Source organism: Tiliqua scincoides, chromosome 4 (genome assembly GCF_035046505.1).
Source record: "Tiliqua scincoides isolate rTilSci1 chromosome 4, rTilSci1.hap2, whole genome shotgun sequence".
Classification (NCBI taxonomy): domain Eukaryota; kingdom Metazoa; phylum Chordata; class Lepidosauria; order Squamata; family Scincidae; genus Tiliqua; species Tiliqua scincoides.
Genome location: NC_089824.1, coordinates 60,280,069 through 60,307,172, shown reverse-complemented (window position 1 = coordinate 60,307,172; position 27,104 = coordinate 60,280,069).

Below are 27,104 nucleotides of genomic sequence, written 5' to 3'. Positions count from 1 at the left end.
CCTGGTGCTAAATGTTTGAGAATCACTGCTGAGCGTATATTATATAGTTTAAAGGAAAAGGTGTCTCTCAAATTGACATTAGCATGCAGTGGCATCACTGGGGGGTGTGGGCCACACCGGGTGACAAGCAAGGGGGGGTGACGCACACTGGGGAGATGATGCGCTAAAATCGCGGTTTTAGGGGCAACCCTGTCATGCCATTTACCACTGGATGCGGAATTCCCAGCGGAATGCAATGCAAAACATTGGAGTGAAATAGCTCCTTTTCTTCAAAAATTATAGCCAAAAAACCAGAAACAAAAAAAAAATGCATGGAGCCCTATGGAAAGTGAAACCAAGCCGTATCGCGCGTTTACTCACGAGTAGGTGAACTTGCCTTAGTGTGTCGGAAAGGGTAGGCTGAGAGGAATCAAACAACACCCAGAATGGTCCCTATCCAATGAATGCAGCCCCCCAAAAACACCCAAGAAGGAGGTCCCTCCCTCTCAGCTGCATACATATTGAGTCCTATGGAAAGCAAAACTAAGCCTCACTGTCGCATTTACTCGCAAGTAGGCAGACATGCCTTGGCTTATTATCAGGCAGGCCAGGCAAAGGGAAATGTGAGGACACCAGAATGGTCCCAATCCAATGGAATTGGAGCTAAACAAATGCTCCAGAAGGCAGCCCCCCCCCCCCTCTAAAAAGAACAAAAAATGGAGGCTTGAACTGGTAAGGGGAATGTTTTCTATTTTGCACTTGTAACACCAGGTAGGTCTTTATCTTGATATGCTTGAAATAGAAGAACTTTAAGCTGGGCACTGGGGAGGGCTGAAAATCTCACTGATTCTTTTGGTGGGGGTGTTATTTCAGGCAGGCCACAGAGAAAATTTATTTGGTGGAACAGGACTGGCTCCCCCTTGTTTAATTATTTCTTTTATTTTAATTTAATTATTTATAATTATTTATTTTAATTTGCTTGATGATGTCACTTCTGGCCATGTCATCACTTCCAATGGGTCCTGGACAGATTGTCATTCTAAAAAGTGGGTCCCGGTGCTAAAAGTTTGAGAGATGCTGCAATAAGGTGTTAGTAAGTTGACACGGGGTATGTGTGACTCTACAAGTTTTCAAAATCATTAAAATCAGAGTTTGGAGGAATAATACCATAATGTTATATATCAATCAATGCGAAATTTCATGCAGAATGCAATGAAACAAACCACATTGAAATATCTGCATTCTATCAAAAGGTATAGCCAAAAGCCAGTGGGGGCAAGGCGAAGGTACATCACCACGCCCACCACCTGGGGTGTTGCCCCGCCCACTGCTTGGGGTGACGCACAGGCCTCCTGCACTGGGTGACACAAATCCTAGTGACACCACCGTTAGCATGCCAACATTAACAACCCACAGGTATATTTCGTCCCTGTTCTGTACCTGCAACATTGGGCAGAAATTTCTTAAGAAGAGTCAGAATTGTCATTCTGCAAAATGATAACCAACACACTGACATTCAGAATTTCAGAAAACACAAGAGGGGGTGAGATTAGCAACAGACCACAAAGAAATGTTCTAAACTTCTATATAAAACATTTATGTCAGGCCCAATTTATTCTGCACCAAAAAACAGAGTCCATGAAAACGGCACAGCTGCAAATATTTAAGCAAATCTTGTAAATTTGTATAATTATTCAGAGGTCAGGTTACCATGGGGTTTGGCTAAGCGTACAATATCTGGCATAACTCTGCACTGACCATGAGCAAATGCAGCAAAATGGGGGGGGGGGGCTAGAGAAGTGATGTTTTAGGACAGTCCCAGTCTAAAATGTATTTCCTCTGATCCAAAGAATAGCAAGTGCAACTGCAAACACCGAATTGGTTACTCAAGAAATACTGTTTCTAAGGGCCAGCTCAAAAGATCAGGAGGATCCCTACATGATACAACTGATGATCACATGGATGACATCATATGTGTGACCTAGCACTCTTTGAAATTGCCACTGGGGAAGATGTAACTATGTCAGATCAAATGTTATATCTATGCAAAGAAACTGCTTGAAAAACACTGCACTGAGAGGTGTGACTTAACCCTTCTAGCCTGGAGTTGATTGTATTGTTCAACACTGTGATCCAATGGCAGAAGGTTATGAGAGTCATGCTCTACTAGCATTTTCTATTAGGCCACTTTTCTTATTTACTGGAAATTATTTCCTCGCTTTCGTACCATGCCTGTATTTCTGCATGTTTGACATGTAGATGGCACTATCCTATGTATGTCTTCTCAGAACTAAGAGCCCGATCCTGACTTGTGTGCGCTGGCTCAGTCCTGGTGTGCAATGTCATAAACGAGCTGTAAGGCACACCTGCAACAGTCAACATGGGCACTGGTTCAGCCCAAGCCAGCGCTGAGCCAGCACTGAGCAGAGGATAGGCAAACATCACCCAGAGCTCCAGACAAGTGCCAGGCAGTGGAGAGGTGAGTGGGGGCATGGGGCAGGCAAGGGAGAAGTGTTCCATGGCGGGGGAAGGTGGGGAGAAGGCATGGCAGGGGAGAGGGATGGGAGGGGGCGGGACTGGCAGAGCTCAGCTCCACTGGATCTGAAGCCCTGCATTGGATTTCTTGGCCCTACACTGGATTCTGTTACCCTGTGCCAGCTAAATAGCCAGTGCAGAGTCAAGTAGTCCAATTGTGACGCATTTTACCTTAAATGGTGGAAGGGGATGAATGTCCCTCGAGGAGCCACTGGCAGCTGCCTGGCATGCTCAGGATACCAAGGCAGCCATTTTGGCATCACCACAGCCAAGCGCACCAGGCAGCTCAGGATTGGGCTGTGAGTCCCACAGACTGCAATACTCAGGTAAATGTGCTTAGTATTGCAGCCTTACAGCCCAAGCCTAACCCCAGTGGCACAAAAAAGTCTACAGCAGCATTCAGCAGCAATGCTGGGGCCACTGGAGGTCTCCTCAGGGGAAGCCCCAAGTCCCACAATGGGGCTTCTCAAATCTGTGGCAACTATTTTCCCAGTGCAGACTTGAGAGCATCCACGTTGGGCTTTACAGCCCAACAAAAAGGATGGGATATGGCGGAACAGGGCTTCACCAGTTCCACCCCCTCCCACCTCAGTTTCACCCCCTGCCCCACTTTCTTCCCACACCAGATCACCTCCCCACACACACCCAGGACCTTCATTGCCAGCCAGAGCTCTTACCATGCTCCAGGTGGCATCTGTTCTGCTCAGTAGCCAAATACTACCAAGAGACCTAGAAGCAGAGCACAAGGCAAACGTTCCTCCTGATTGCTCAATAGGAACTGATATTCATGGGTATACTGACTGAGAACATTAGGGTCTTCATACTATAGTCTGCAGATCACATCTAGCCCACCAACACATTTTGACTGGCCTGCTCAGCCCAGTGGCATTACAAGTATGTGTGCTCCCAATTTTTTCCTCTTTTCCCCCACCATCATGCACCTTCTTCCTCCTGCTGGAGGGAACAACTGCTGGGTTGGCCCACAATTACTAACATCCCAGCTGATTAAGAGAGACAGCAAGCAGCCTTCCAGCTACACATATTTTTTCTCCAATTGTGAATATTCTTAGAACTGGGTGCAAAATGTATGTATTATTTTCTATAATTGACCTACTGCAGCCCACCATCAGAGCAAGATGAAGCCCTGGAAACTGAAATAGGTTTTGGGAGCCCCGCTAAACCCAAAAGGTCCATTTATCAATCCTGGCTGATCACTGTTGGTAGACCTGCCCTCCATAAATTTGTTTATTCATACTGATCATAATACAGATATTTGAGGGAACCTACTTCTCTCCATGGTGAGACCTGCCCATATACTTTCATTTAGTTCCCGATCCATAAGAGAGCATCCCACAATTGCGAAGTCTGTTTAGGAGACTTCAGTGAAGACCTTAGTCAAAAGTTTTTTGGAAGTCCAAATATAGAATCTAAGTGAGATTTTGTTGCTGTTTTTCCCCCCTTGACATTGTTCCTGTTGTTCTAACCCTTTTGTATTGTACTCTCTATTCAGTTTTGTTGTGAGCTGTCTTGGCCAGCATTTTATGATGAAAAGGTGACATGGGTATATAAATGCTCAAGATAAATAATGAATGAACAAATTTATTGTAGGCCTATAAATGCCTAAAATAAATGAATGTGGGTTTTCCCCCAACCCACAAAAGTTGCTGAGTGAATTGTGCATTAAATAAATAAAAAGGCAATATTATAGTTCTAAAATCGGCTAAAGAGCAGACTTGCTTTTTCCCATGACATGTGAAAGGATATTCATGCTTTTAGTTACCTTGTTTCCCAAAGTCCTTTGTCTCAGGCCAAATAAAACAAGATGGCTTCAATCATCTGGTTTAGGTCACCTCAACTGGAACTGCCCCAGCCAAGGCATCTGTTTCTTATGAAGACATCCAACATAACAAATGCACAAGCGATAGAGACTCTGGGCCTACTCCCTGTTTTAAAACCAAAACCTATCCAGATTGGGCAAAGGGTGTCAACCCACCCTGGTGATATGGACCAATCACACAAGATTGTAAGAGATGGTGTTTCTGAAAAGCTAATTATCGCTGAGCAAGGCACCAGTGACCTCATGCACTACAGCTAGAAAAAACTCACTCTGTCTAGCAACAAGGCTTATTAGCATTCAAACTGGGGAATTCCAGGATAGAAAGACAGTCCAGCAGAATCCACAAATAATCCTCCAGTGTGCATGAGACACAGTGAGGCTTGCTAGCTTTCTGACTTGTTTTGAGTGTTGAGTTTTCTAAAATGGAAGCCAGAATGACTAGCTAACTAAACCTATAACAGACAACTGGCTTCTAGTTCAGCATAATCATGTCAAATACCACTAGATGTCAAATATAAAATATTTAAAGCTCTGAATGCGCATTTTAACTCTCATTATTAGATATCTAATTTAGATCTTTCCTGTCTAGCCCAGGGGTCTCCAAACACCGGCCTAGGGGCCAGATGCAGCCCACAGAGAGCCTCTATCTGGCCCGCAGCCAGCCTTTGAGAGCCTCTGGCCCAGTTGACTAAACACAACCAGAGTTGTGCTTGTGGGGTAGGGGAATGGGGGTCCATTTAACAAGTATGTGCTTTCTTTCTTGGGCTGTGTTGGTGCATGGAGAAATCCTGGACATTTGAGCCCATTCATTCATTCATTCATTCATTCATTCATTCAAGTTCCATCTCTAATGTATTTAAATTTTATATTTAATTTTTCTTTTCCAGCCCTTAACACTGTGTCAGATATTTGATGTAGCCCTTTGGCTGAAAAGTTTAAAGACCCCTGGTCTAGCCTAATGCGTCTAGAAAAATTATACAAGCAACTGTGACCTTGAGAAAGAGTTTGGGACAATTCACGAGTTCTTGCAGGCCTACAGCATATACAATATATTAGGGGGAAGGGATGTAGGATAAGAGATAAGTACTGTATGTTGGTGAAAGCTCAGCAGAGTACATATATTCAGGAATAACAGATGTGGAAGACTATTGTTCTGTGGCTTAGAGTGAGACTGGATGTGTTTTTCATGGTCTCTGCATTGTACAAGAACCGTTTGTGACTACAAGCATTAAAGTTCCAGTGCAGCTGGAATCTCTTAGACCGCTGTCTTTTAGAATTTCAGGGACCTTATAAGATTGTGCCAATTTGGGAATTTCTTCTTTCTCATGAAGACGGGCTGTTTTTTCTAATGGCCCCGATTTTCTATGTTTAGTTCTTCCACCCACTCCAGTAAACAACACAACTCTCACACTGTGCAGAGGACAAAACCATGCTTCCCACAATGACTGAGCATCCTCTGACACAAATTCTCACCCATCCCTTCCTGTGTGGTGTGCTAGTTGCTGTCATCTGCATTGTAGTTCTTGCAGCAGGGGGTAGGGAAGAAGAGAGCCAGTACACACTGAGTGACCATTCTGAAGCTGTCTGTGTGACATAGTTCTGGTGGGTAAATTGTTATTTTAAGAACATATTGGCCTTTGATGGCTGCCGTGGGATTTAGTCTCAGAAATGAAAGAACAAAAGATCTAAGGGATGCCTTTTTAATTTTTCTCATCCTAGAACAATACAGTATGTCATCATGGCCTAAGTGAACACATATGTCTTAAACCTCACAATTTCAATGGAATACAAAATGTTACCATTTATACAAATACTTGCATATTTTAAATTCAAGGACGCTAATACATTTTAAATCTTTCCAGAAGCTAAAAGGAACCCAGCTATTTCCTCAAAGCTCTGTTCAAAAGAAATTAACTTCCTTTATCTTACAGACTTTTTCCAATGCAAGTAACATTTTTGTTTGGACTCTAAAGGTTATTGAGCTTTGTGCATTTTCCACACTCCTTTTTGGGAACTCCAAAGTCGGAGTAAACAAATCTCTTATATTTCCTCCTTTATTGTCACATGGCATAGTCAAAGAAGTTATACACCGTGCAGCGCAATCCTATCTTGTGCTAGAACAGGCAGGCCAGGAGGCCTACACTGTATCCAGTGCAAGATAGGGGCCCAAAGTGGCTCAGGCAAAGATAAGGAGAAATTCTTCCCCTTACTCCCGGATAAGCTACCACAGCTCCAATGGGTCTCCTTGGACTTGTACCACCTCAAGAGTGGTGGCGCTGCTTGGAAAAGGGGGCTAGGTTCAGGCATATCTGCTGGGTCCCAGCCCCGCCTCCCACGCCCTGCCTGTGGGACCATCCTCTACCCACCTTCGCCCCACCCCAGAACACCTCCTTCCTGCCTCCTCCCCACCCACCCCAGACCCTTGCGTCGGCTGAGCCCTAAACGGCTTGGGACCAGCGTATATGAGAGACTGCTTTCTTCCATATAGTCTGGTCTGTTCTCTGAGGTCATCAGAGGGGGCCCTGTTGGTTGTGCCGCCATTAAGAGAGGTTAGGGGGTTGGCGGCCAGAAACAGGGCCTTCTTGGTGGTGGCACCTGCATTATGGAATTCTCTCCCCTTTGGACAGCCGACTTGCTATTACCTTTCTGGTGGGGCCTGAAGACTTTTTTTATTTAGGAAAGCCTTTGAGACCAGTAAAGTGGCTGCTTTTACCAATCTATTATGCATTATGTTACAGTGCATTTTGATTGCTGACAGCTGTGTATTTTACATTTTTTTTATTGTTTTCGAAATGTTTTTATCTGTATTTTATATTGTATTTTAATGTACCGATTGTTAGCCACCTTGGGTGCCCTTCAAGGTGAAAGGTGGAGTATGTATGTATGTATGAATAAATAAATAAATAAGACTCCCTGTCAGACTCGGCGCAGAAGCTGTATTCAGCCTCTGTGGGCCGGCGCACGTCCCTGTGCCATCCCTACCAACTCTCCTGGAGGTGGAAATGTACTTTATGGCACATTTATGACACTCCTGCGCTGGCGTCGGCCCAAGGGCAAGCTAGGATTGCACCCTTAGCCTGAATGATGACCAGTGCTATAAAACAATGTTTCTATAAGCCCCAGTCTACCACCAGTTGTGATCGCTATACAATGACCCCATTTAACGAATGGATGGAGAAAGCCTTCCAGAAGCAGGAGGGTAGTCTTGCTTTGTTTCAACTATTTTTAAAAATGTATATATTCCTATTACAGGTCAGCACACACCCTCCAAATACTTACATGCACCTGCAGCATCTTTATAACATGACAGTGGGGAAAAAGAACATAATATAATTGAGCAGGAAAGAAGCATAGCCCTGCTGTTCCTCACTAGTTTTTTTCCTCTGCTTTTTCCCAACAGGACTAGGTGAATGTTCTGGCACCAGCTTTGCCTAGCAGGGGAATAGACATCACAAAATAGGCAGTGTTTCATAAATGTTATTTTAGTTACTTAACAGCACAATCCTATGCTTGTTTACCCAGAAGTAAGTTCCACTGTGCTCAATGAGGCTTACTCCCAGGTAAGTGTGTATAGGATCACCATCTAACAGCCCAATTCTAACCTGCGCTGGAACAGGCAGGCCACTAGGAGCTGCGGCTCAGCCTGGGGCAAGGGGAATTAATTCCCCTTACCCCAGTTAACGCAGCAACAGTCCCAATGGGGCTACTTGAATTTGCAGCATCTAAAGAGGTCATCGAGGAGGGGAGTTAGGGGATGATGCTGGATCCTGGCCCCACCCCCCTCCCAGGCCCACTGCCTACTGTCCCCCACCCCAGAATGCCCAGTTTCACTCTCCCCAACTCCCCAACCCCCTTGCTGGCCTGAGTCAGTCAGCACAACTCACCAGGCCCACGGCTTGCTCTGGCATGGGGAGGCCAGCGCGAATCCTTGTGCCAGCCTCCCCAACTCACAAGGAGGCACAAATGAGCCTTATGGCATGTTTGCAACACTCCTGGGCCAGCGCAGGGCACTTGTGCCAGCCAAAAGAGCACTTAGGATTGCACTCCTAGTCTCTTCAGCATATTCCACATAGGGCATCCATTGCAACTGTGATTGTTTTTAAGAGGACGAATTGCACAAATATAGAATACAGGAATGTTGCAAGAAAAAAATTAACTTAAGATGGCCATGAAAACCTACAAGCATACATAACACAAGATTGTTTATTTCTTAGGAACATATCTCCAGAGGCACCACGTCAACTGAGCCATCCTTAGAGATTCATGGACAAGGCAGTTTGTTATCCATCTAGATCCTCCTAGCTTCTTTCACCACTGTTTCCATTATTACAGGGTGCCTAAGCAATTCTCGGTGCCCTTTTCCTTTGGCGGTGCATACAGTTCACACAGTCCACTTTCCCGCAAACCATCTACTGAACTGCAAACTCTTGGCTGAAAACAACATCAGCTGCTACCTTTTGCTAAGGCTAAGAAGTTTGGTAAATCCTTAACTGCTATTAAAGCACTAGTGCTAGCTTGCATGCATATTTCCCCATTAAAGCTATTGCTTGAGGCTTTCCTTTCATTCATAATTTGTCTGTTTGTTCTCTTTGCTTGCTTCTAAATCTCATTTTCTGGGTTTCCCCCATACCCTCAAGCCTCCTCTGCTTCTGCATTCAGAATACACAGGATGAGACATGCCCCTAACCACCACCCCCAACCCTGTTTGCCATTTGGGTTCCCAAGACTACTCTGGATTTCCCCATTCATTTTCTTCCAGTATTTAGCAAATTGGTAACAGGGTTACCACAGCAGCTGACTACACCCACAAACAGTGCGAGGATCAACATTTTCTTTCACATGCCCAACCTCAAACTTATAAAGGTTGTCAAATATAACTAAGCCACAGTGCACAAGACCTATGTTTGCAAGCCAAGTGTCAGAGCTCTAGGATTTCACTGAGCGATCTGACTGTCTAATAGATTCCTCCTTGCTTATATTGTCTATTTATCCAACAGATTCCTACTTGCTCATATCAGACACAAACACGTGCGTATTGGGGTGGTCATCAGTTCAGAATGTGAAACATGAATCCTATATAAGTAAAGATTTGTACTTTATTTTTGAAAAAAAAAACCCTACAAAAGTTCTCTGAGATCTTGCTGAGTAAATGTTGCAGCAAGGCCGAGAGATACCAAACCATCATGACACAAAAGAAAAGAGCAAAAGGAGGAACGAAAACACATATTGATGCAGTCTGAACCTTGCAAGAATGACCATGAGCAAGCCAGGAGAAGAAAAAAACAAGAGTTCTGTCGTTGGGTGGCTTCTGTTTCTGTCTGAGTAATTCTGTTACATGATGACTTTGGCTGGTCTTAGGATCACAATCTCTCCTAAAGGAACATTGCTCCATGACAATTTACTCACAAACAGATATAGCCCATTTGTCTATCTGAGTCAGTTTACATTTCCACAAATTTAGCTTTGCTTACTGCCTAGTACTAAAACCAGGTTTTTGAAAAAGTTCAGTAAAAAACAAAATTTGATAAATAGAAAATTTGATTGGTGGAAATGAGAGACAGTCAGAGACATGCAAGAGTCCTTCAGAGGTCATGAAACACAGCTTCTCAAGCACACACCTCTCGTCCTATACTGATAATCAGGGATGGGAACTCGAATCAGTGACCTGGACTTGAGTTGTGAAAATTCAAAAATGCAAAAATGAGTTGCAAGACCCCCGCTCGGCACTCATCCCCACGCATGCAGGCTCATGTCTGCCTGTGTCTGGGTGTGCTTGCTTGCTGTTTTTGAGGTGTGAAAAACCTTGTGGGGCCAGCATTCTGACTGGACGAGTGGCAGGGAGCAGGGCCTCAGAGGAATTTTATCAGGGGTACGAAGTTTCTTTTCAGCCCCTTCCCAAAGAGGTAGGGGGTGAAACAGAGTGGGAGGTGGCAATAGGGGTGGGCAGAATGGGAGCAAAACAAGCAGGGGAAAGTGGCAACAGCTGAAATAGTCTTTGCAAACCAGATCTACCAGTCCTCTCAATGAAGAGCTCAGGGCTACCTGCCTGCCCAGCGCTGGCAGCTAGATACAGTAATACAGAAAACCACACTCCTAAGTCTCTCTAAAATCTTTCAAATATAGAAAATCATTGCAGGAAATCAGTATCATTGTATTTAGGCTCAAACTAGAATGGAAGGTGTCCTGTGTGCACGAACACTTCTGCAGCAGCTGCAGTCCTGCAGCTGTGTAGCTGAGCTCCTCTACACTCCTTCATGGTAAGCAGATCCACAAGCCAAAGAGCGACTGCAGCAGGTCAGTTTTCTCCCAGATATGACACTGTTAAGGAAGGTATGCATTCCTGGACCTGGTGTGTATGACTTGTGGCAGTAGTTGCTGCCATGTGCACACAGTAATGGCCCCAGCATCCCATGTAGGCAGCAAGTCTGGGTGAGATTGGAAAATGTAAGATTCCAAGAAATTTCTGGGGGCCTCTCCTGTGACTCCTGGGCCCCTTTTCTGACCCTGGGCCTGGGTACAAATTACCCCCTTTACCCCCTCTCCTAGTTTCTGGCAGAGAGGTTCCAGCCATGAGACAGGGAAAGGTTAATGTGAGCAGGAGGGGGGAGCGGGCTCTCTGATAGGAAGGAAGGAATGGATGATCATTGGATCTTTGGCTGAGGGAGGGCAGGAGGAGGAGCCCAAGGGGGTTCTTGTCTTACGATTGGCTGCAGAAGCCCAGGGAGGGGGAGGGAGACGCTTTGTAGCTATCACACTTGCCAACCTCATGGCATGGCTCCATTGTTACTTGGGCGAGGGGAGGGAGCTCATTGAATGACCAGCTTTAGTGGGACTACTTAGGAGAAGAGCTGCAAAGGATTGGGTCATCCTGGTAAGCCTCACAGCTGCTGCGCATGACGCTCCTCCCTCTTGCTGCTTCTGTCCCCACTCTCACGCAGTCCCTCCCACCCTGTCCTGCCCACTTTATAGATGGGATAGGGCAGTAGGGGAATCTTTAAAGTGACTCAAGTCTAGCCCTGCTGGATTTTCCCATCCCTGCTGATAATTATGCTTTCAATACATAACACAAAATGGTCAGGGGAAGCAACAGCCCAATAAGGGTTATTGCACACAAAATGGTCACCATGTGGAAGGCACATTAATGAAGTCTATTACTGGCTTGTGGTGGTGTGGACGAAAATGGCTTGATATGGATACAAACTCAAGTGGCCTATACATAGTGGCTATTTCATGAGAAGTGGGTCTAAGCATGCTTGAGATGACAGGCTGAGTTCAATACACACTGCATGCAAACAATGCAGGAATATTGCTGAGAACAGCCTCCCTGTGATGAAAAATTATTGGGCTATTATAATCACATTAAGAGACTCCATAGGCCTCTAGACAATGTTGGTTGCTTCTGATGGGGGCACCGATACTCTCAGTGCGATGACAATGAGTGTTATCCTAAGCACTGTAATAAATGTTATTGATTGAATGGAAATTACTTCCCATAAGGAGATTATTTTCAGCAGCATCCCTGTGAGGATTATAACATGCATTCTGGTCCGAGCAAGCTCTCATTCAAATATTTATCACTTGATGACTACAACTGTCAGCATACTTGTTGCTAGGCATTGATGTGATGGGATAGGGCTTAAAGTTGTTCCATGCTACCTAGAGGGTCAGTCACTTACCTCCTGCTACCCAGTAGCCAGCCTAGCCACCAATTCCAACTCACTCCCTCGCAGGGGCCCCCAAAAGTCTGGGGAGCAATTCTGTTACAGCAAATGAAAACAAGAACTGGGAAATTGATTCTCGGCGGGAAAAACCTAGAAGTATTTATGCTTATGGGAAAAATATGAGGTTTAGATATGGTAGTATGAATCTCAATGAAGCCTAAAACACAAGAAAGAGGCTGGCTGGAGATATCCACCTGCTATAAGCCATTATACAAATAAAACATAAACTCTCTCTAAATGTGATTCAATCTTCCAGTTTAAGAGAACAGAAACTATTCAAAGAGAAGCAGGTCAGGGTTCTAATCCACAACTGAACTACCGATTCATTGTATGGTTTTAGGCTACATACTTGGCGTTCTTCAGCCTTAGTCAACACAGCTGGAAAACTGTGTACAGCAGGGCTCCACTGTAAACCAGATGCTCCCTCTGAGCTGCTGTGTACTGAAAAACAAAGCAGAAAGAACACACACTCTCTTTAAAGCCATAGCTTTAGTCAATAAAAGTGTGCTGTGCTGGGAATGCAAAGTTAATCTCTCACAGAACATAAATCATACATTATGACTGCAAGGAGCACATAAAGAAAGCTTGTGAATTAGGGAGCAGTTAAGAACAAAAGGGATCCGTTCAGCAGCACGATTCCGCTTAGATTCTGCAAATGTTTGTGCAGTAGGTCGAACTCTTCATTTTTACAGAGCTGTATAGTTTAGTCATCAGCATATATTTCTGCAGAATCAGGATTCTGCTTTAACTGTGAAAGGGGGCAGACAGCACCAGGCATGCTGTCAAAATATTGCACCCACATTCATCACTATGGATAAATAACTCGTATATCATTGTGACCATTCCAGAGAAACATATAAGCTGCTTTCTTCACTGCTGTGATTCAAAGCCTCTTCAGGAAGGCTTTGAGCCCGTTCAGTCACCATAAACCATCTGTGCTGTACCTTCAGCTTGTAGCATCCCCAATATAGTAGGCAGGTAAACTTCAGGACCAGTGAAGGTTGTGACACCTGCGGGGGCAGCTTCTCACTATCAGTGCGAGGTCACCTCCTTCACCTTCCTTTCCTTCACGTCTAGTTGGTCACTGAAGTGCCAAACAAACATAGGCTGAAGACAGGTGAGAACTTGAAAAACAAGACACACTGCACAGCACCATCACAACCATCCAGTCCATAAAAGCCATTGCTGGCTCCAGCAACTCCAGCTTCAGCATCTGCACTGGCTTCCTATTGTCACATGAGTTTCAAGAGTTTTTGTCCACCAGGCGGACTTGTTTAACTAGATTGAAAATGGATTTGAACTTATCATCAATATTAGATCAACCACTCTTACTTTCCCCTGAGGGCTGGGTATAAGAATAGGCCCTCAGTTTGGCTGTACTTGTCGTAAGAGGCGACTGAACAGCCACGGGGTAGATGGAACTCGTTAGCCTGGGAAGGCAGCTCATCTGAGAGAAAGAAAACTCTGATCCCAAACCTCCACTGCCTTGTGGCTACATCCAGTTATGGAAAAGGCTTCAGGAGTCAACCTCGAGACAAAATCTGGAGCCGGAGTCCCTGAGGCAGTTCATGGCTGAACACAGTCACGTTCTGGCAACTCCTGCAACATCGCTGGAACCAACCGTATTGGCTTCTGCCTTTCCATTGGACCATTTCAGCGACGTGGAGAGGGGGGATTTGCTGCATGGGTAACAGACTATCCTCCATATCTACTTTACCCAGGCTTCACGCACTGGAGAGGACACTCTGTTCCAGAACACTATTCAGAGTGTGATACCATAGTCTTCCGAGACTGAAGGATGCCGACAAGACTCTTACTTACATGCAAGCTTCTGGTCAGCCCTTTGTGTTACACTAAAAATCTGGCAGGCGAACTGATAATCCTCAACAAAAACCTGGGCCCCTGGTAGCCCCCACAGATAGTTAACAGATCACTAGCTAGTGATCCAGGAAGCACAAGGAAGCCTCTCTGAATGGAAGACCTCCTTTGGGAAAGCTAGTAACAGTCAAAGAGGAATGTGAGGGGAAGGGCTGTGATGAGTGTGTGAATGAGTGTACTCATTCTGTTCCCCCCTTTACGTGGTTAGTGAGAGAACAAAGGACTTGTTTTGGCTAGGAGTAGAGTGCATATTCCACAAGAGATGGAAACTAGATTTGGATATGAGGCCAGAATGAAAGCTGAGGAAGAAAGCCAGTCAAGCTAAGGCTCCTTTCGGGATGCAGAATTGCTAGCTGGAGATGCAATCTGCTGCTGCTTGCAGAAGTATTCTGCTGTCCCTCCAATGCTCAACTGGTATGTTTGGGGAAAAAGCCAATATTACAGATAACCATTCAGTGATCTGTCCTCTAGTCAAAACCATGACCCAGGTCACGTTGTGCAACTTGAATTTCTTACTCAGGAAAGTGGTGCACAGGCATGTACATTCCCTTTGGGGCAACACATAAATTTTTTGCAATCTAACAGATAACATAAAGCAGGGCCAAATGTGGCCCTTGGGGACCCCCAATCTGATACACAGGGAGCCCCCAGTCTCCAATGGGCCTCTGGCCCATCAGAGACTGTTGGAGCCCGTGCTGGCCCGCCACTGCTGGTTGTGACCATCAGATGCAAGCTATGGCAAGTTAGAGCAAGGCCTTTATAATCTCCATGTGTTTTCTGCTTTTTCCTGGGCATTATTTTAACCCCACCCCCCAATTGCCTCTGACCAACTTATGTCTCCAAGTGTTTCTGGCTTGGTCTGTAAGTTTTAACTGCACAAGAGGTGTGTGGCAAACAGTACATAGATCTCATGTGGTTCTACATGCCTGTATTAATGTTCTTATGTGCATTATAAGTATGCTCAGTAAAAGTCATTCATTCATATAAGTTCTGTCTCCAATGCAGTGGTTCTCAAATTTTCTAGCATTAGGACCCACTTTTTAGAATGAGAATCTGTCAGGACGCACCAGAAGTGATGTCATGGCTGGAAGTGACATCATCAAGCAGAAAAATGTTTTAAAATCCTAGGCTGCAATCCTATCCTCACTTACCCAGGAGTAAGCCCCACTGACTATCATTGTTTAAAGCATATATATTGTAGCCTGTTAAAAGTACAGATCTGTCACATTTCCCCAAATGCAGTCACATACTATGGCAGCATCAAGTCTAATATATTAAAAATAACATATTAAAATGAATGGGACCCACCTGAAATTGGCTCGTGAACCACCTAGTGGGTCCTGACCCACCATTTGAGAAACACTGCTCTATTCATTTATGTAAATTTATTCAAATTTGAAATGTGAATTAATTTTTCCCCCAGTGTCCCCCTGACACAGTGTCAGAGACATGATGTGGTCCTTCTGCCATAATGTTTGCCTGACCTAAAGGATCATGGTTGATAGATCTGCCTTCACAGGACAGGAAGCCATAAGGCCAGTCCGCAGTATGGAACATTTAGCAGCCACTGTTGGGATAAAGCCTGTATCCCTGACAAGGGGTAAGGCCCTGATTGGGCCTGTATTCCTAGCAGCAACTCTTGGGACCTGTTCCAGCTATCTGAGCATTCTGCCATCTTTCATCTTTTAGACAGATGTTTTCCCCAGGTTCTGTTTCATTCCCTGCACTCTCCCCTTCCTGTGATGTTTGTCCATATCCCTACAGGCTTTTCCTCTTGGTGACGTTATGACACAGCCAAAAACAGAATCAGGAGCCAGCTAAACAGCCAATGTCAAATGATTTAAACCAGAGCTAAAATGGGAATGCACAGCCAGAATACATCCAAATCCGCCAAACTGCTATAACAAAGGGGAGAGGGATAGCCTGTCAAATAAAAAAAGCAGTTGATCAGGGTCTCATCAGCCTTTAGTGGTATTCCTTTGACACCATGATGAAGGTGTAAAACACATTAGCTTTCTAAACACTTGTTTCTGTGAAGAAAAACTCTACCTAGATCTCTTAGAACTAGGATGTCAAGCTCATTTCATACAGAGGGCCGAAGTTTGCATTCATAGTGCCTGCTGAGGGCTGGAAGTAACATCATTAAGCAGAAAGTGACAACATTAAGCAGATGATGACCAGAAATGAATACTTTATTCTCACATAGAAACTCATTAGCTGCAAGTGACAGGAGAGAAAAGGTGCAAATCTTGTTCATATTTTCAAAATATGAACCCAATTATCAAGCTGAGAGAACACAATTATAATGGGGGTTGGATAAATTGCTTCTGGGGGCTGTGTTCAGCCCATGGGCCTTATGTTTGACACCCCGCCTTAGAAGGTTACTACTTAAGCTGTGGCAATACTATGGATGAATGTGTAGGTGACCTGCTCAGGTGACCTGAGCACAAATTGGTATTTCTAGACATGATATTTCCCTCATGCTCACACTGAAAGTCATAGGGCTTTGTCCTACATGTGATTCTCTGGGATTTGGTCCTTTTGAGTTCACATGAAATTGGAGCTGCCACAGACATGCCACTACTCACAGGGCTTGGGGCTTTCCAATCTTTTCCCACAACCCTGGTGCAGCCAGAGGCTAAAAGTCAGTGTCTCCCCCAGAGCATAGGAAATTCTTGCTCACCACCATGCTGTGGCAAACCCTCCCAGGCTGTTTGCTATAAGGTGTTGAGCAGACTAATCTGTAGCATATGGTGCAAGCAAGGTATAGCTTAGTTCCATGAGTTCACTTGACTCTGGTTGAATAAATTACATGTCTGGATAAATTACATCAACATAAACACTTTCGGAGAGCAAAAACACATTTTACAGTCAATGGCATCATTAGGGGATGCAAGGGGGTGCAGGCTGCACCAGGTGACACACACAAGGGGGTAACACTACTATTGGCCAAAATTTTCAAAATCTTGGTATTTTTGAATAATACCATTATGTTATACATCAATCGATGTGTAATTTCATGCAGAATGCAATGAAACAAGCCGCACTGAAATATCTCTATTCTACCAAATGTTATAGCTAAAAAAACCAGTGGGGCAGGGCAATGGTGCATCATCACGTCCACCACCCGTGGCATTGCCATGCCCACTGCATGGGAGTTGGTCCATCATGGGGGGTACACGCTGGCCTCATGCACGGGGTGACACAAACCCTAGTGACGCCACTGTTTACTATACAATTTCATTACATGTACTGGTAAAATTGGTAAAATTGCAACTCGGAAAAATTGCAGCTTGACTAATGGTATTAAAAAGATAAAAACTGCACGTGTAAAGGACAAGGGATGAAGGGCAAAATAGGAACAGTATCTAGCAGCAACCTTTCCTCCTGTGGTATCTACTTCACTTTTCTTACTTGTCAGCTTGGAATTTACTGGGAAATTGTAGCTTTCCAACAGCTACCACCAAGGCTAGGAAGTTCAGCCACAAAGAGGTCATCTTGGGAAACCCTTCTCCCAAGTTACAAGACAGCTCCAAAACTCAGTGGATCTCCTTAAAGAAAAGCCAGCAGCAAAAGGTGAGCAATCTGGCGAGCATGGCAAATGCCCCCCTAGTGAATTTGGCAGGTAAAGCAGTAAAAAAGGTGGAGTTAAAAAAAAAACTCTAAAGCAGTGGTTCTCAAACATTTAGCACCAGGACCCATTTTTTAGTATCAGAATGTGTCAGGACCCACCGGAAATGATGTCATGACCAGAAGTAACATCATCAAGCAGGAAAATTTTTAACAAAGTAGCCTGTTAAAAGTACAGATCCGTAACATTTCCCCAAATGCAGTCACATACCATGGTAGCATCAAATGTAATATATTAAAAAATCAAATATTGACATGAATGTGGGCCTACCTCAAATTGGCTCACGACCCACCAAGTGGGTCCCGACCCACAGTTTGAGAAACACTGGTCTAAAAGAACAAAACAAATGGGATGGGGTGGGATGCAATGGATCAAAACACAAACAGAAATGACAAAAAGTGGCTGTTAGCAAAAGCTGGCAAGGAAATTAAAATGCAAGCAGCAAATAAAACAAATTCCTTGTGTGATTAAGCCATTTTGGCCCAACACTGCATATGCACAACAGGGATCAAATGTGTACACCTGTGGGTTGGGCGGAAATGGGTTAACAGAGCACTGTCCCTATACTGAATAGTCATGTGGTCCCAAGATCTTGGTTCATTACATTCCCAATGCAGCCAAGTGAGTAGGTGCACCATTCACTAAAACAGCAGCTATTCTCCAACAACAGTTCTAGCAGCACACCTCAGCATCTGGTGCTTTACTCTCAAAAACCTAGGATTAAAGATGATATGGGGTCCATCCAAGTGGATGATTCTAATATGTTATTGTATTTATTCTGTATGTGTACACCACTTTGGGGCTTGGGAAAAAAAAGTCTAGAATTATTGAAAGGGAAAAAAACTACCCCCCCCCAAAAAAAAGCCACAGCTGAAGATCTGCCAGTAGATTTTCACTGATTAAGGCCCAAATCCAAACCAACTTTCCAACACTGACACAGCTGTGCCAATGGGGCATGTGCTGCATCCTGCAGTTGGATGGTGGTCAATGGAGGCCTCCTTAAGTTATGTTCCCTTACCCTGGAGCTACACTGACCTTACCTCAGTGCTGAAAAGTTGATAAGGATTGTGCCCTGAGAGAGAGAGACCCTGTTTCCAGTCATAAATACAATACTACAGTATATCTTGTAGTTCCTAGTAGAGCCTTTAGTAACCTATTCTGGATACAATCCAAATCATTTGAGAGTTGAAAGCTCCATGTCTTCGTGAAACACGCATTTTGAAAAGTCACTTGGGGGTAATTTGAAGTTGAGAAATGGGACGTGCAGAAAGGTTTAAGTACCAGCTCCCTCCCGACCACTTTCATTTCCTCTTCCAAAGCAGCTTTGTCTAAAAGAAAACCAGTGTGGGGATACTGTGTTTGGGTAATGTTGCTTGCCCTTCAAATTGTCAAAGTTTGGAGGTAGTTTTCAGTTGTACTTCCTCTCATTTAATGTTTAGACTTTTGGTTTAGAGTTTCCTTTTAAGAACAATGGACTTGAGGGCTGTTTCAAAGCCAAACTGATAATGCCAAACATCCAGCTTTTGATGTCTACACGGAACCAACATCTCTCAACATCCCTCCCCCACGTTTCAAGGCTTTACTAGCTTGAAGACTGCTGACTAAATGGCAGGATCTCTCTGAGGACCTCTCTCACTGAGGCATGATGTGCGAGGAAATTGTTTTTTTTCCTAAAAAGGTTCACTGAATCATAAGTAATGAAATTAGACCATAGAGAGCTGACTATGAAAAACAACATGTACAAACAGTAAGGTTGCAATCTTATACACATTTACGTGGGAGTAAATCTCACTGAATTCATTTGGACTTCTGAGCAGATAGGCATAAGATTGTGCTGTGTCATTTCAGGGCATCAGATACATCTGTAAGACTATAACAAATGTATTAGGTACGTACATATAAAATAACCACCTACAATTCAATAACTTCACACTATTTTGAAAGTTATGCTTGGTTATACAGGATCCAAAATAAAATAATTGAGCTTACTACATAACACTCTTTGTCCTCATATTTGCTCTTCAAATCTAGGGCAGGCTGGTCCACTGAACCAGTGGTTCTCAAACTTTTAGCAATGGGACCCCCTTTTTAGAATCAGAATCTGTCAGGACCCAAGTGATGTCATGACTGGAAGTAATATCATCAAGTAGGAAAATTTTTAACAGTCCTAGGCTGCAATCCTACCTGCACTTACCCAGGAGCAAGTCCCATTTACTATCATTGTTAAAGGTATATACATGCTGTAGCCCGTTAAAAGGACAGATCTGTAACATTTTCCCAATGCAGTCACATGTCATGGTAGCAGCAAATCTAATATATTAAAAATAAAATATTGAAATGAACGGGACCTCCCTGAAATCGGTTCGCAACCAACCTAGTGGGTCCTTACCCACAGTTTGAGAAACACTGCACTGAGCCATTTGAAATTATAAGCCATACAGCCCAATCCTATGCATGTCTGTTCAGACCCATTATACTCAATGGGGCCTACTTCCAAGTCAGTGTGGATTAAGGATTGCAGCCTTAATCATGAGCCAGATACATGTGAACTATCCTGGATCCCGTATATTGACTCATACAAGGAAGAAACAATAATAGTTTGTCATTGTATTGGGTATAACAATTCCCTTCAAAATTTGAAGGACATCCAATAGTAACATTGAATTGTTACTTTATAGTCATAATGCAGGACACATTTATGGTTGTGTGCCTTTGGGCCCAATCCTATCCATCTCTCCAGCACCATATAGCTGCAATGCAGACCCAAGATAAGGAAATGTTGTTCCCTTACTTTAAGGAGGTCTCCATGACTGGCCCCCCACCATAGGATGCTGTGCTTTCCCCATTGGCACAGCTGCATTGGCACTGGAAAGATGAATTGGCCCTTACTCCTTAGTACCAGGTTTCTGGTGATCCTGGGTTGAAACCCTGTACTGCCCCTTACAATAATCTGGTAAGCACCTACCTTCAATAACCTTAACAATCCTATAAGGCAGAGAAATACTATTATTACCATATTGCCAAGGAAGGGACTGGGGTTCAGAAGATAATGGCTTGTCTAACTTTGGGCATAAGCCTAACCAGGTCTACTCAGAAGTAAGTCCTATTTTGTTCAATGGGGCTTACTCTCAGGAAAGTGTGGTTAGGATTGTAGCCTTTGTTGGAAAAGCAAGACTTGTACCAAAGACTTCCTGGTTCACAGCTCAATCTAGCCACTATACTACATTAGCTTTACTTAAGATAATTGCTACCACACTGTCAGTTGCTGGGGAATCTCAGTACGAGGAATAGGACTGAGCCAAAGCTAAGTCATAGTTCCCTTATGGCCATTTGCTTATTACAATGATGAGCTGTCCTACCACAACCAAGACTTTTGGACTACACATTTTCAATTGTCTTGGGTACCAATCTTTTGGCTATGTTGCCAGGCAAACAGCAAATGCCACTGTTTTTCCAGAATTTTGTATATTCTTAGACCTTGCTGGTAGAGATGCAGGATAAGTGTGATGCTGATTAGTTCTGTGCTGCTAATTGTGTTCTACAGTATTCTACATCAAATGTTTCAGCTGCTCTTTTCTTCGTAGCCTTTGTAATCTTTGAAGTGTATAGATGTGTTGAAGTCACCAACACTACAAGTCCAGGCTAAGTGAAAAGCCATTGTAGGGTTGCTATGGAATCTTTTTTTCCACCTCAGCCTGTTTAAATTAAGTAGAGAGAGAGAGAGAGGCTTATTTCCCATTTGTAGTGAGTTCAAGTGGGACAATGGATCTATGTGGCAAAGGATTAACAGGAAATGGGGTGGGCCCATTGCGCTAGCATTGTATCTTTTTAATCTGAAAATTAAAACTATACATCCCATAATCCCATTGTAGTGCTGTTGCAAGACACTGAAAGAAAGATTACATTGAAGTTGAACCCCTTATTTTCATTTTAAGCTTCCTCCAGTATCCTTTTAAGCATCTGTTTCTTTAAAGGAAATAGCAACATTTTCTCTAAAGACAGAATGTGTAAATCCTATTACAGAAATTCCAGAAAGCGTTTTTGTTTACCTAAATTGCACCAAGCCACCCGGCATGAAAGTAGAGTGGTGCTTGGGATGCAGTGCGATCTTGAGGACACAATTCTTATGCAGTTTCCTCCGAAACAATCTCATTCAATTCATTGGGATTACTCTGTGATAAAAGAGGCTCTGAGAATTGCATCTGAAGTCAGTAAGATCACAGCCATGTCATCTTTTCTCATCATTGACTGCTCAGTAGGAACCAACTTGCATTACACATCCAATTTTTGTTTTTAGCTTTTTTGCAGAACACAGAAGATTTCAACACAGTCATTTTTGAAAAAGCATTATCATGATGGTCTGCTAGGGCCAGGAAAGGGCTGTTTTTCTAACCTTAGGAAAAGAGCAGGCAAAAAGTGGCTTTGGAACTATTGGTAGCTCAAACAGTGATTGGAAGCTACTTGGTCTCCACTCCCTTGGTGGTTTGAACATTTTTCTGGTATGCTCCCTGACATTGAACAAAGTGCACTACTGAAGGGGTGTGTGCAAAACTAATGGGAAAAATGTATATTATTGCACAAGCACCAAAACTCCATTTTGTGGCATGTTCCACCTCCCAAATCCACCATGTTATATCAGTAGCTCCCAAGGCTCTAGGGGAAAGAAAAGAAGTCGCTCCAGAAACCTGAAGCTTGCTTGCTTCTGCCTTTGGGTATTATGTGTAATAACAAATGTTGATGAGGATGTTGAAGTGCAACGCTTTTAAAAATTAAAATAACATACAGTACTATCCATTTAATCAACAGTGGTAACTGAAAAACTGCAGACTTCTGTGGACTCCTGACTATAAATAGGTGAACACATGAATCCTGTCCTTAGACATCAATGCTTCCTGCTTACTTTGCTTCCAAAGGAGCTACAGGCTGTTTGCAAGACCTTTTATCTGTATTTTAGCAGAATTCATTTTTAATTAATTTGCAGAGGTGTGTTGATGTGTTTCAAGGAGCTACGCTTTGATCTGGCACCTCAGGTTTTGCAAGACATGTTTTAATTAGTTCACTGAGGAGTTTCCTTACAAAGTACTTTGTTCCATAGTCCAGCTCATGGAAAGCTTACCCTAACTGCCCATATCACTCATCGACAGTACAATCCTGTTTACTCAAAACAAAGTCCCACTGTGTTCAATGGGACTTTCTCCCAGGAAAGTGTGTAGAGGATTGAAACCTTAGAAACATAAGCAAATAAACAACAATATGGAAGTATTTTATGTGAAACTGATTTAAAAAAAAAAACACCAATACTAAGGGTGCAATCCTATTTATACTTTCCAGGGAGTAAATCCCATCAAATACAATGGGACTTACTTTTGAGTAGACAGACATAGGATTGGGCTGTAAGTCTGATTCTGAACTAGACACAGATACTGTTTTTATTATACTATTTGTGGTCTTGAATGTGGCCTACAGAAGAGATATCTGCAGGACCCACCAAACTGTCCCTTTGGTTTCCTTGATGCCATGGATTCATGCAGCACTGATCCATCTCAAATCTGCTTCCCCTTACTTGGTGATGTCCTAGCCCAACCATTTTCAACCACTGTGCCGTGGCTCACTGGTGTGCGGCAAATGGTCTGCAGGTGTGCCATGGGAGTTTGGGGGAGAGTTATTTATTAGTAGGACCATTGGGGGATGTGAGCCCCTCCACAGCATGGTATGCCTTGTCAATTGTCAAAAAACTGATGGTGTGCCTTGACAATTTTAGTACCTAGTCAGTGTGCCATGAGACAAAAAAGATTGAAAATCACTGTGCTAGCCTCTTCCAAATTTCTGGATTGAAAATGGAATGGGGGGTAGACAGAGAAGAAGAGGAAATGAAGAATGAAAGGAGGAGCAGTGGTGGTACCTGGGCAGATTGAGGTGGACATCCCCTGCCAACCAGCCTCATGGCTGGGGCAGCCCTGGGTATATAAAGGTCAACATCAGGAACCAACCCATTCTTTCTAAGCCTCTATCAAGAGCCTAATCTTTTTTTTTTTCCTAAATACAAATGCTGTAGACTTTCCTTGCAAGAAAAAAATATTAGCGTGAGCTCCTTCTTGGCCATCTAAAGTAGGTTGGCCCTGTTTTTTTACTAGTTTCCTGGTAAGGCTCCTCCTGTGCCTTTAACAGCTGCAAGGCAGGCAGTAATTGAATGGCTGCAGCTTTCTTCAACATGAAGGTGTTGTGATGAAATTTTCCTTGTCCTTTCATGCAGCTGTTAAAGGTACAGGGAACCTGACAGAGAAATAAAATGGTGGTAACCCTAGTCTCAGTTATTTGACTTATGATCCACATAGGTTCTGTGATTCCTGTAGAGTTCAAATCTTTGTTTGGCAAAACACATGCTTAACTAAAAGCATCTGTTGAAGTTCAGTTTAAATTAGCAAGACTCTCTTGATGAAACAGAGTCTCACAAAGAAGCAATCATGCCACTCAGCTTCCAACTGGCTGTCTTTTAAACTGGCTAACATGGCACTTTCTCTAGAAGTGTCTTTGTAGACATGTGAATAATTTTATTTCAATCACCTATCTCATAAATCACATATTGTTTCAATTGTACATTTTTTAATTTCCTTCACTACCTTTAAGTGACCATTTAAAGGCTGAATCCTGTACAAATTTACTTTGGAGCAGGTTCCATTGAGATAGTGCTTTTCAACCTTTTTCATCTCATGGCACACTGACAAGGTGCTAACATTGTCAAGGCACACCATCAGTTTTTTGACAGTTGACAAGGCACACAACACTGCTGGTAGGGGGCTCAAATCCCCCAGTTGCCCTCATAATAAATGACCCTCCCCAAAATCCTGTGGTACACCAGTGTGCCATGGCACAGTGGTTGAAATAGCTGAGATAGGAGTTCCTGCAGACATGCATAGGGTGGGGCGGAAAACTTAGCAGTTTTCTGGCATGTATCGCTGCATCTCAGCAGTTTTAAAAACATTTTTTACCCTAATTTGCAGTCATCTCAAACATCATGCCATTGTTGATACATGTTAAGTATTAATACGTTGGATTTTTTTTCCTGAGTTGAAAGTGATAATTGCATAGTTCTTGCAGATGGTTCACACACTGATTCCAATATCATCTCAGATGAAACAGTTTTTTGTAGTGTTTGAACTGTTTTACCAGGAGCAACTGTAAGAGCAAAGAGATTAATGCGTACCTCTTGAGTGATCAGGCACAAAAGACTGACTGCTTATGCAGAAATGTCATTTTAGCAGGTAATGCTTTTCTCATCCCAGTGTGATGAGCACCATCTGCCCAATTTCTCTTTTCAGCAAAGTGTGGCCACCCTACCCCCCTTTCCTATTCCTGGTCATCCTATGCCCACAGCAGGAAAAAATGAGGCGCCTGTCAGACCACCTTCAACTTTTTTTGAAATTGTTGTCTGTGTCCATCATCCTCCGTATTTAAATGAAACTGTTATTGACTCCTTATTGCTCAAAGAACCCAAATTCTTCAAAGCCTGGAGAGACTGAAAAGAAAATCAAGACTTCAGATGCGCTCTATTTAGTTTACAAAAATATTCTGGGGCACGCCTAGAAACATATGTCTTAGCTTTGACATTAATTAGTGCTAAAATACACAGGCAATGTACTTTCATACTTGGCACACTAATTAATTCAGCAGAATTCTATCATACTTGCTAAATATGTATACAAGAAATTGACAGCTCAGCTTTATCACTGCAAAATGTATTACACTGAAAGCTCTTTTCAAATAATTCCAGCCAAGATTATTTGATATATCACAAGATATTTTAGAGGGTGAATGTAGAATAAAGAACTGTGGAAGGATTATTAATGTGCTCTTACACCAAAGAAAGATACTTTTATGTCATTGACCTTTGGAGGTCAAAGGGATTATAGGAGTGTTTGAAGTTCAGGAGGAGCGGAATGAAGTAACAAGAGGGCTTTCACGGAGCGATGAGATGTCATGGTAGAGATTTCAAGAGCAGCGAACATATTTTTCTTAACTCGTCTCTCAGATGAAAAATATATTTTAAGCAATAAGAATTTCAGTCCACCCAGTCAACAAGATATGGTTTTTGAAATGCACTAGAATGAGCTGCCTTGTTTAGGGAATGACATAAAAGGAAGTCCTCACAATAGGGCTACTTTTCTTCAGGAGCAGACAAAGGAGCTTCAAAGGGGTGAGGGGTAGGCATCTTGCAGGTGAAGATTAACACATTGGAGCAGTGACAGGGAGCTGCAAGGAGCACCCAGGTAAGCAACACCAAAACATTTTAAACCACCAGTCATCGTAATTATTCCCATGTCAGAAACACACTTGGGGTCCACTTCCACACACGTGTGCATGAGAGCTGCTTCCCTGAAGCACTATCCCACACCACTGCACCATATAATGTGAACACTGTGCCCATGTGGGCAGAGCTCATCATGTGGCTCAGTCCCACTCAGTTCTTATTCCTCTGGTAATCTCCATAAACATAGGCCATCAACTGCAGTCAAATTGTATCAGCAAAGGCTTGATAAACTATAAAAAGGCTTCATCTTGTGAGTTGTTGTTGGCAACCTTCAGTCTCGGAAGACTATGGTATCGCGCTCTGGATGGTGGTTCTGGCACAGCGTCTAGTGTTTAATAAATATTTACTCCTTGTGGCCAATCAGCACAGCATTGAGCATCAGGCCTTGTTCCTGATATTACAAAATTTATAAGTGGATAAAGTTTTTTGAACAATAAATGGGATAAAATTTGCATTCTAGTTCAGAGAGAGCTGAAATAGGTTCCCTTCCTACTTTCCTTAGCTACAAATAGAAGGTATAGCATGAAGATTTGCAACTGAAATTGTTTAATTACCCAAGTCTGGTCAATTATGCACATATAGAACAGCACCTTGGAGAATAAATTTTTTAAATACCCCAATATCCTTTATCCTTCACCATTAAGAAAAAGGCTCAGTCTGGCTCTATAGACCAGTGGTTCTACACATTTAGCACCAGGACCCACTTTTTAGAATGAGAATCTGTCAGAACCCACCAGAAGTGATGTCATGACCAGAAGTGACATCACCAAGCAGGAAATGTTTAACAATCCTAGGCTGCAATCCTACCCACACTTACCCAGGAGTAAGTCTCATTGACTAACATTGTTAAAAGAATATACATAGTAGCTTGTTAAAAGTAGAGGTCTGTAACATTTCCCCAAATGCATTCACATACCATGGTAGCATCAAGTCTAATATATTAAAAATAAAATATTGAAATGAATGGGGACCCACCTGAAGGTGGCTCGCAACCCACGTAGTAGGTCCCAACCCACAGTTTGAAGAAACACTGCAATAGACACATTAACAGGGGAAGGGGCTTACAGCATTTAGTTTCATTTCACAACAGTGGCATATCTGGGAGGCAATGGGGGCAAGTGCCCCAGGCGCTACCCAGCAGGTGCACAACACACTCCCCCAGCTACGCCCACCTCCAGCTCCATTATAACTTTTCTGCTCTGCTAGAAGCAGCTC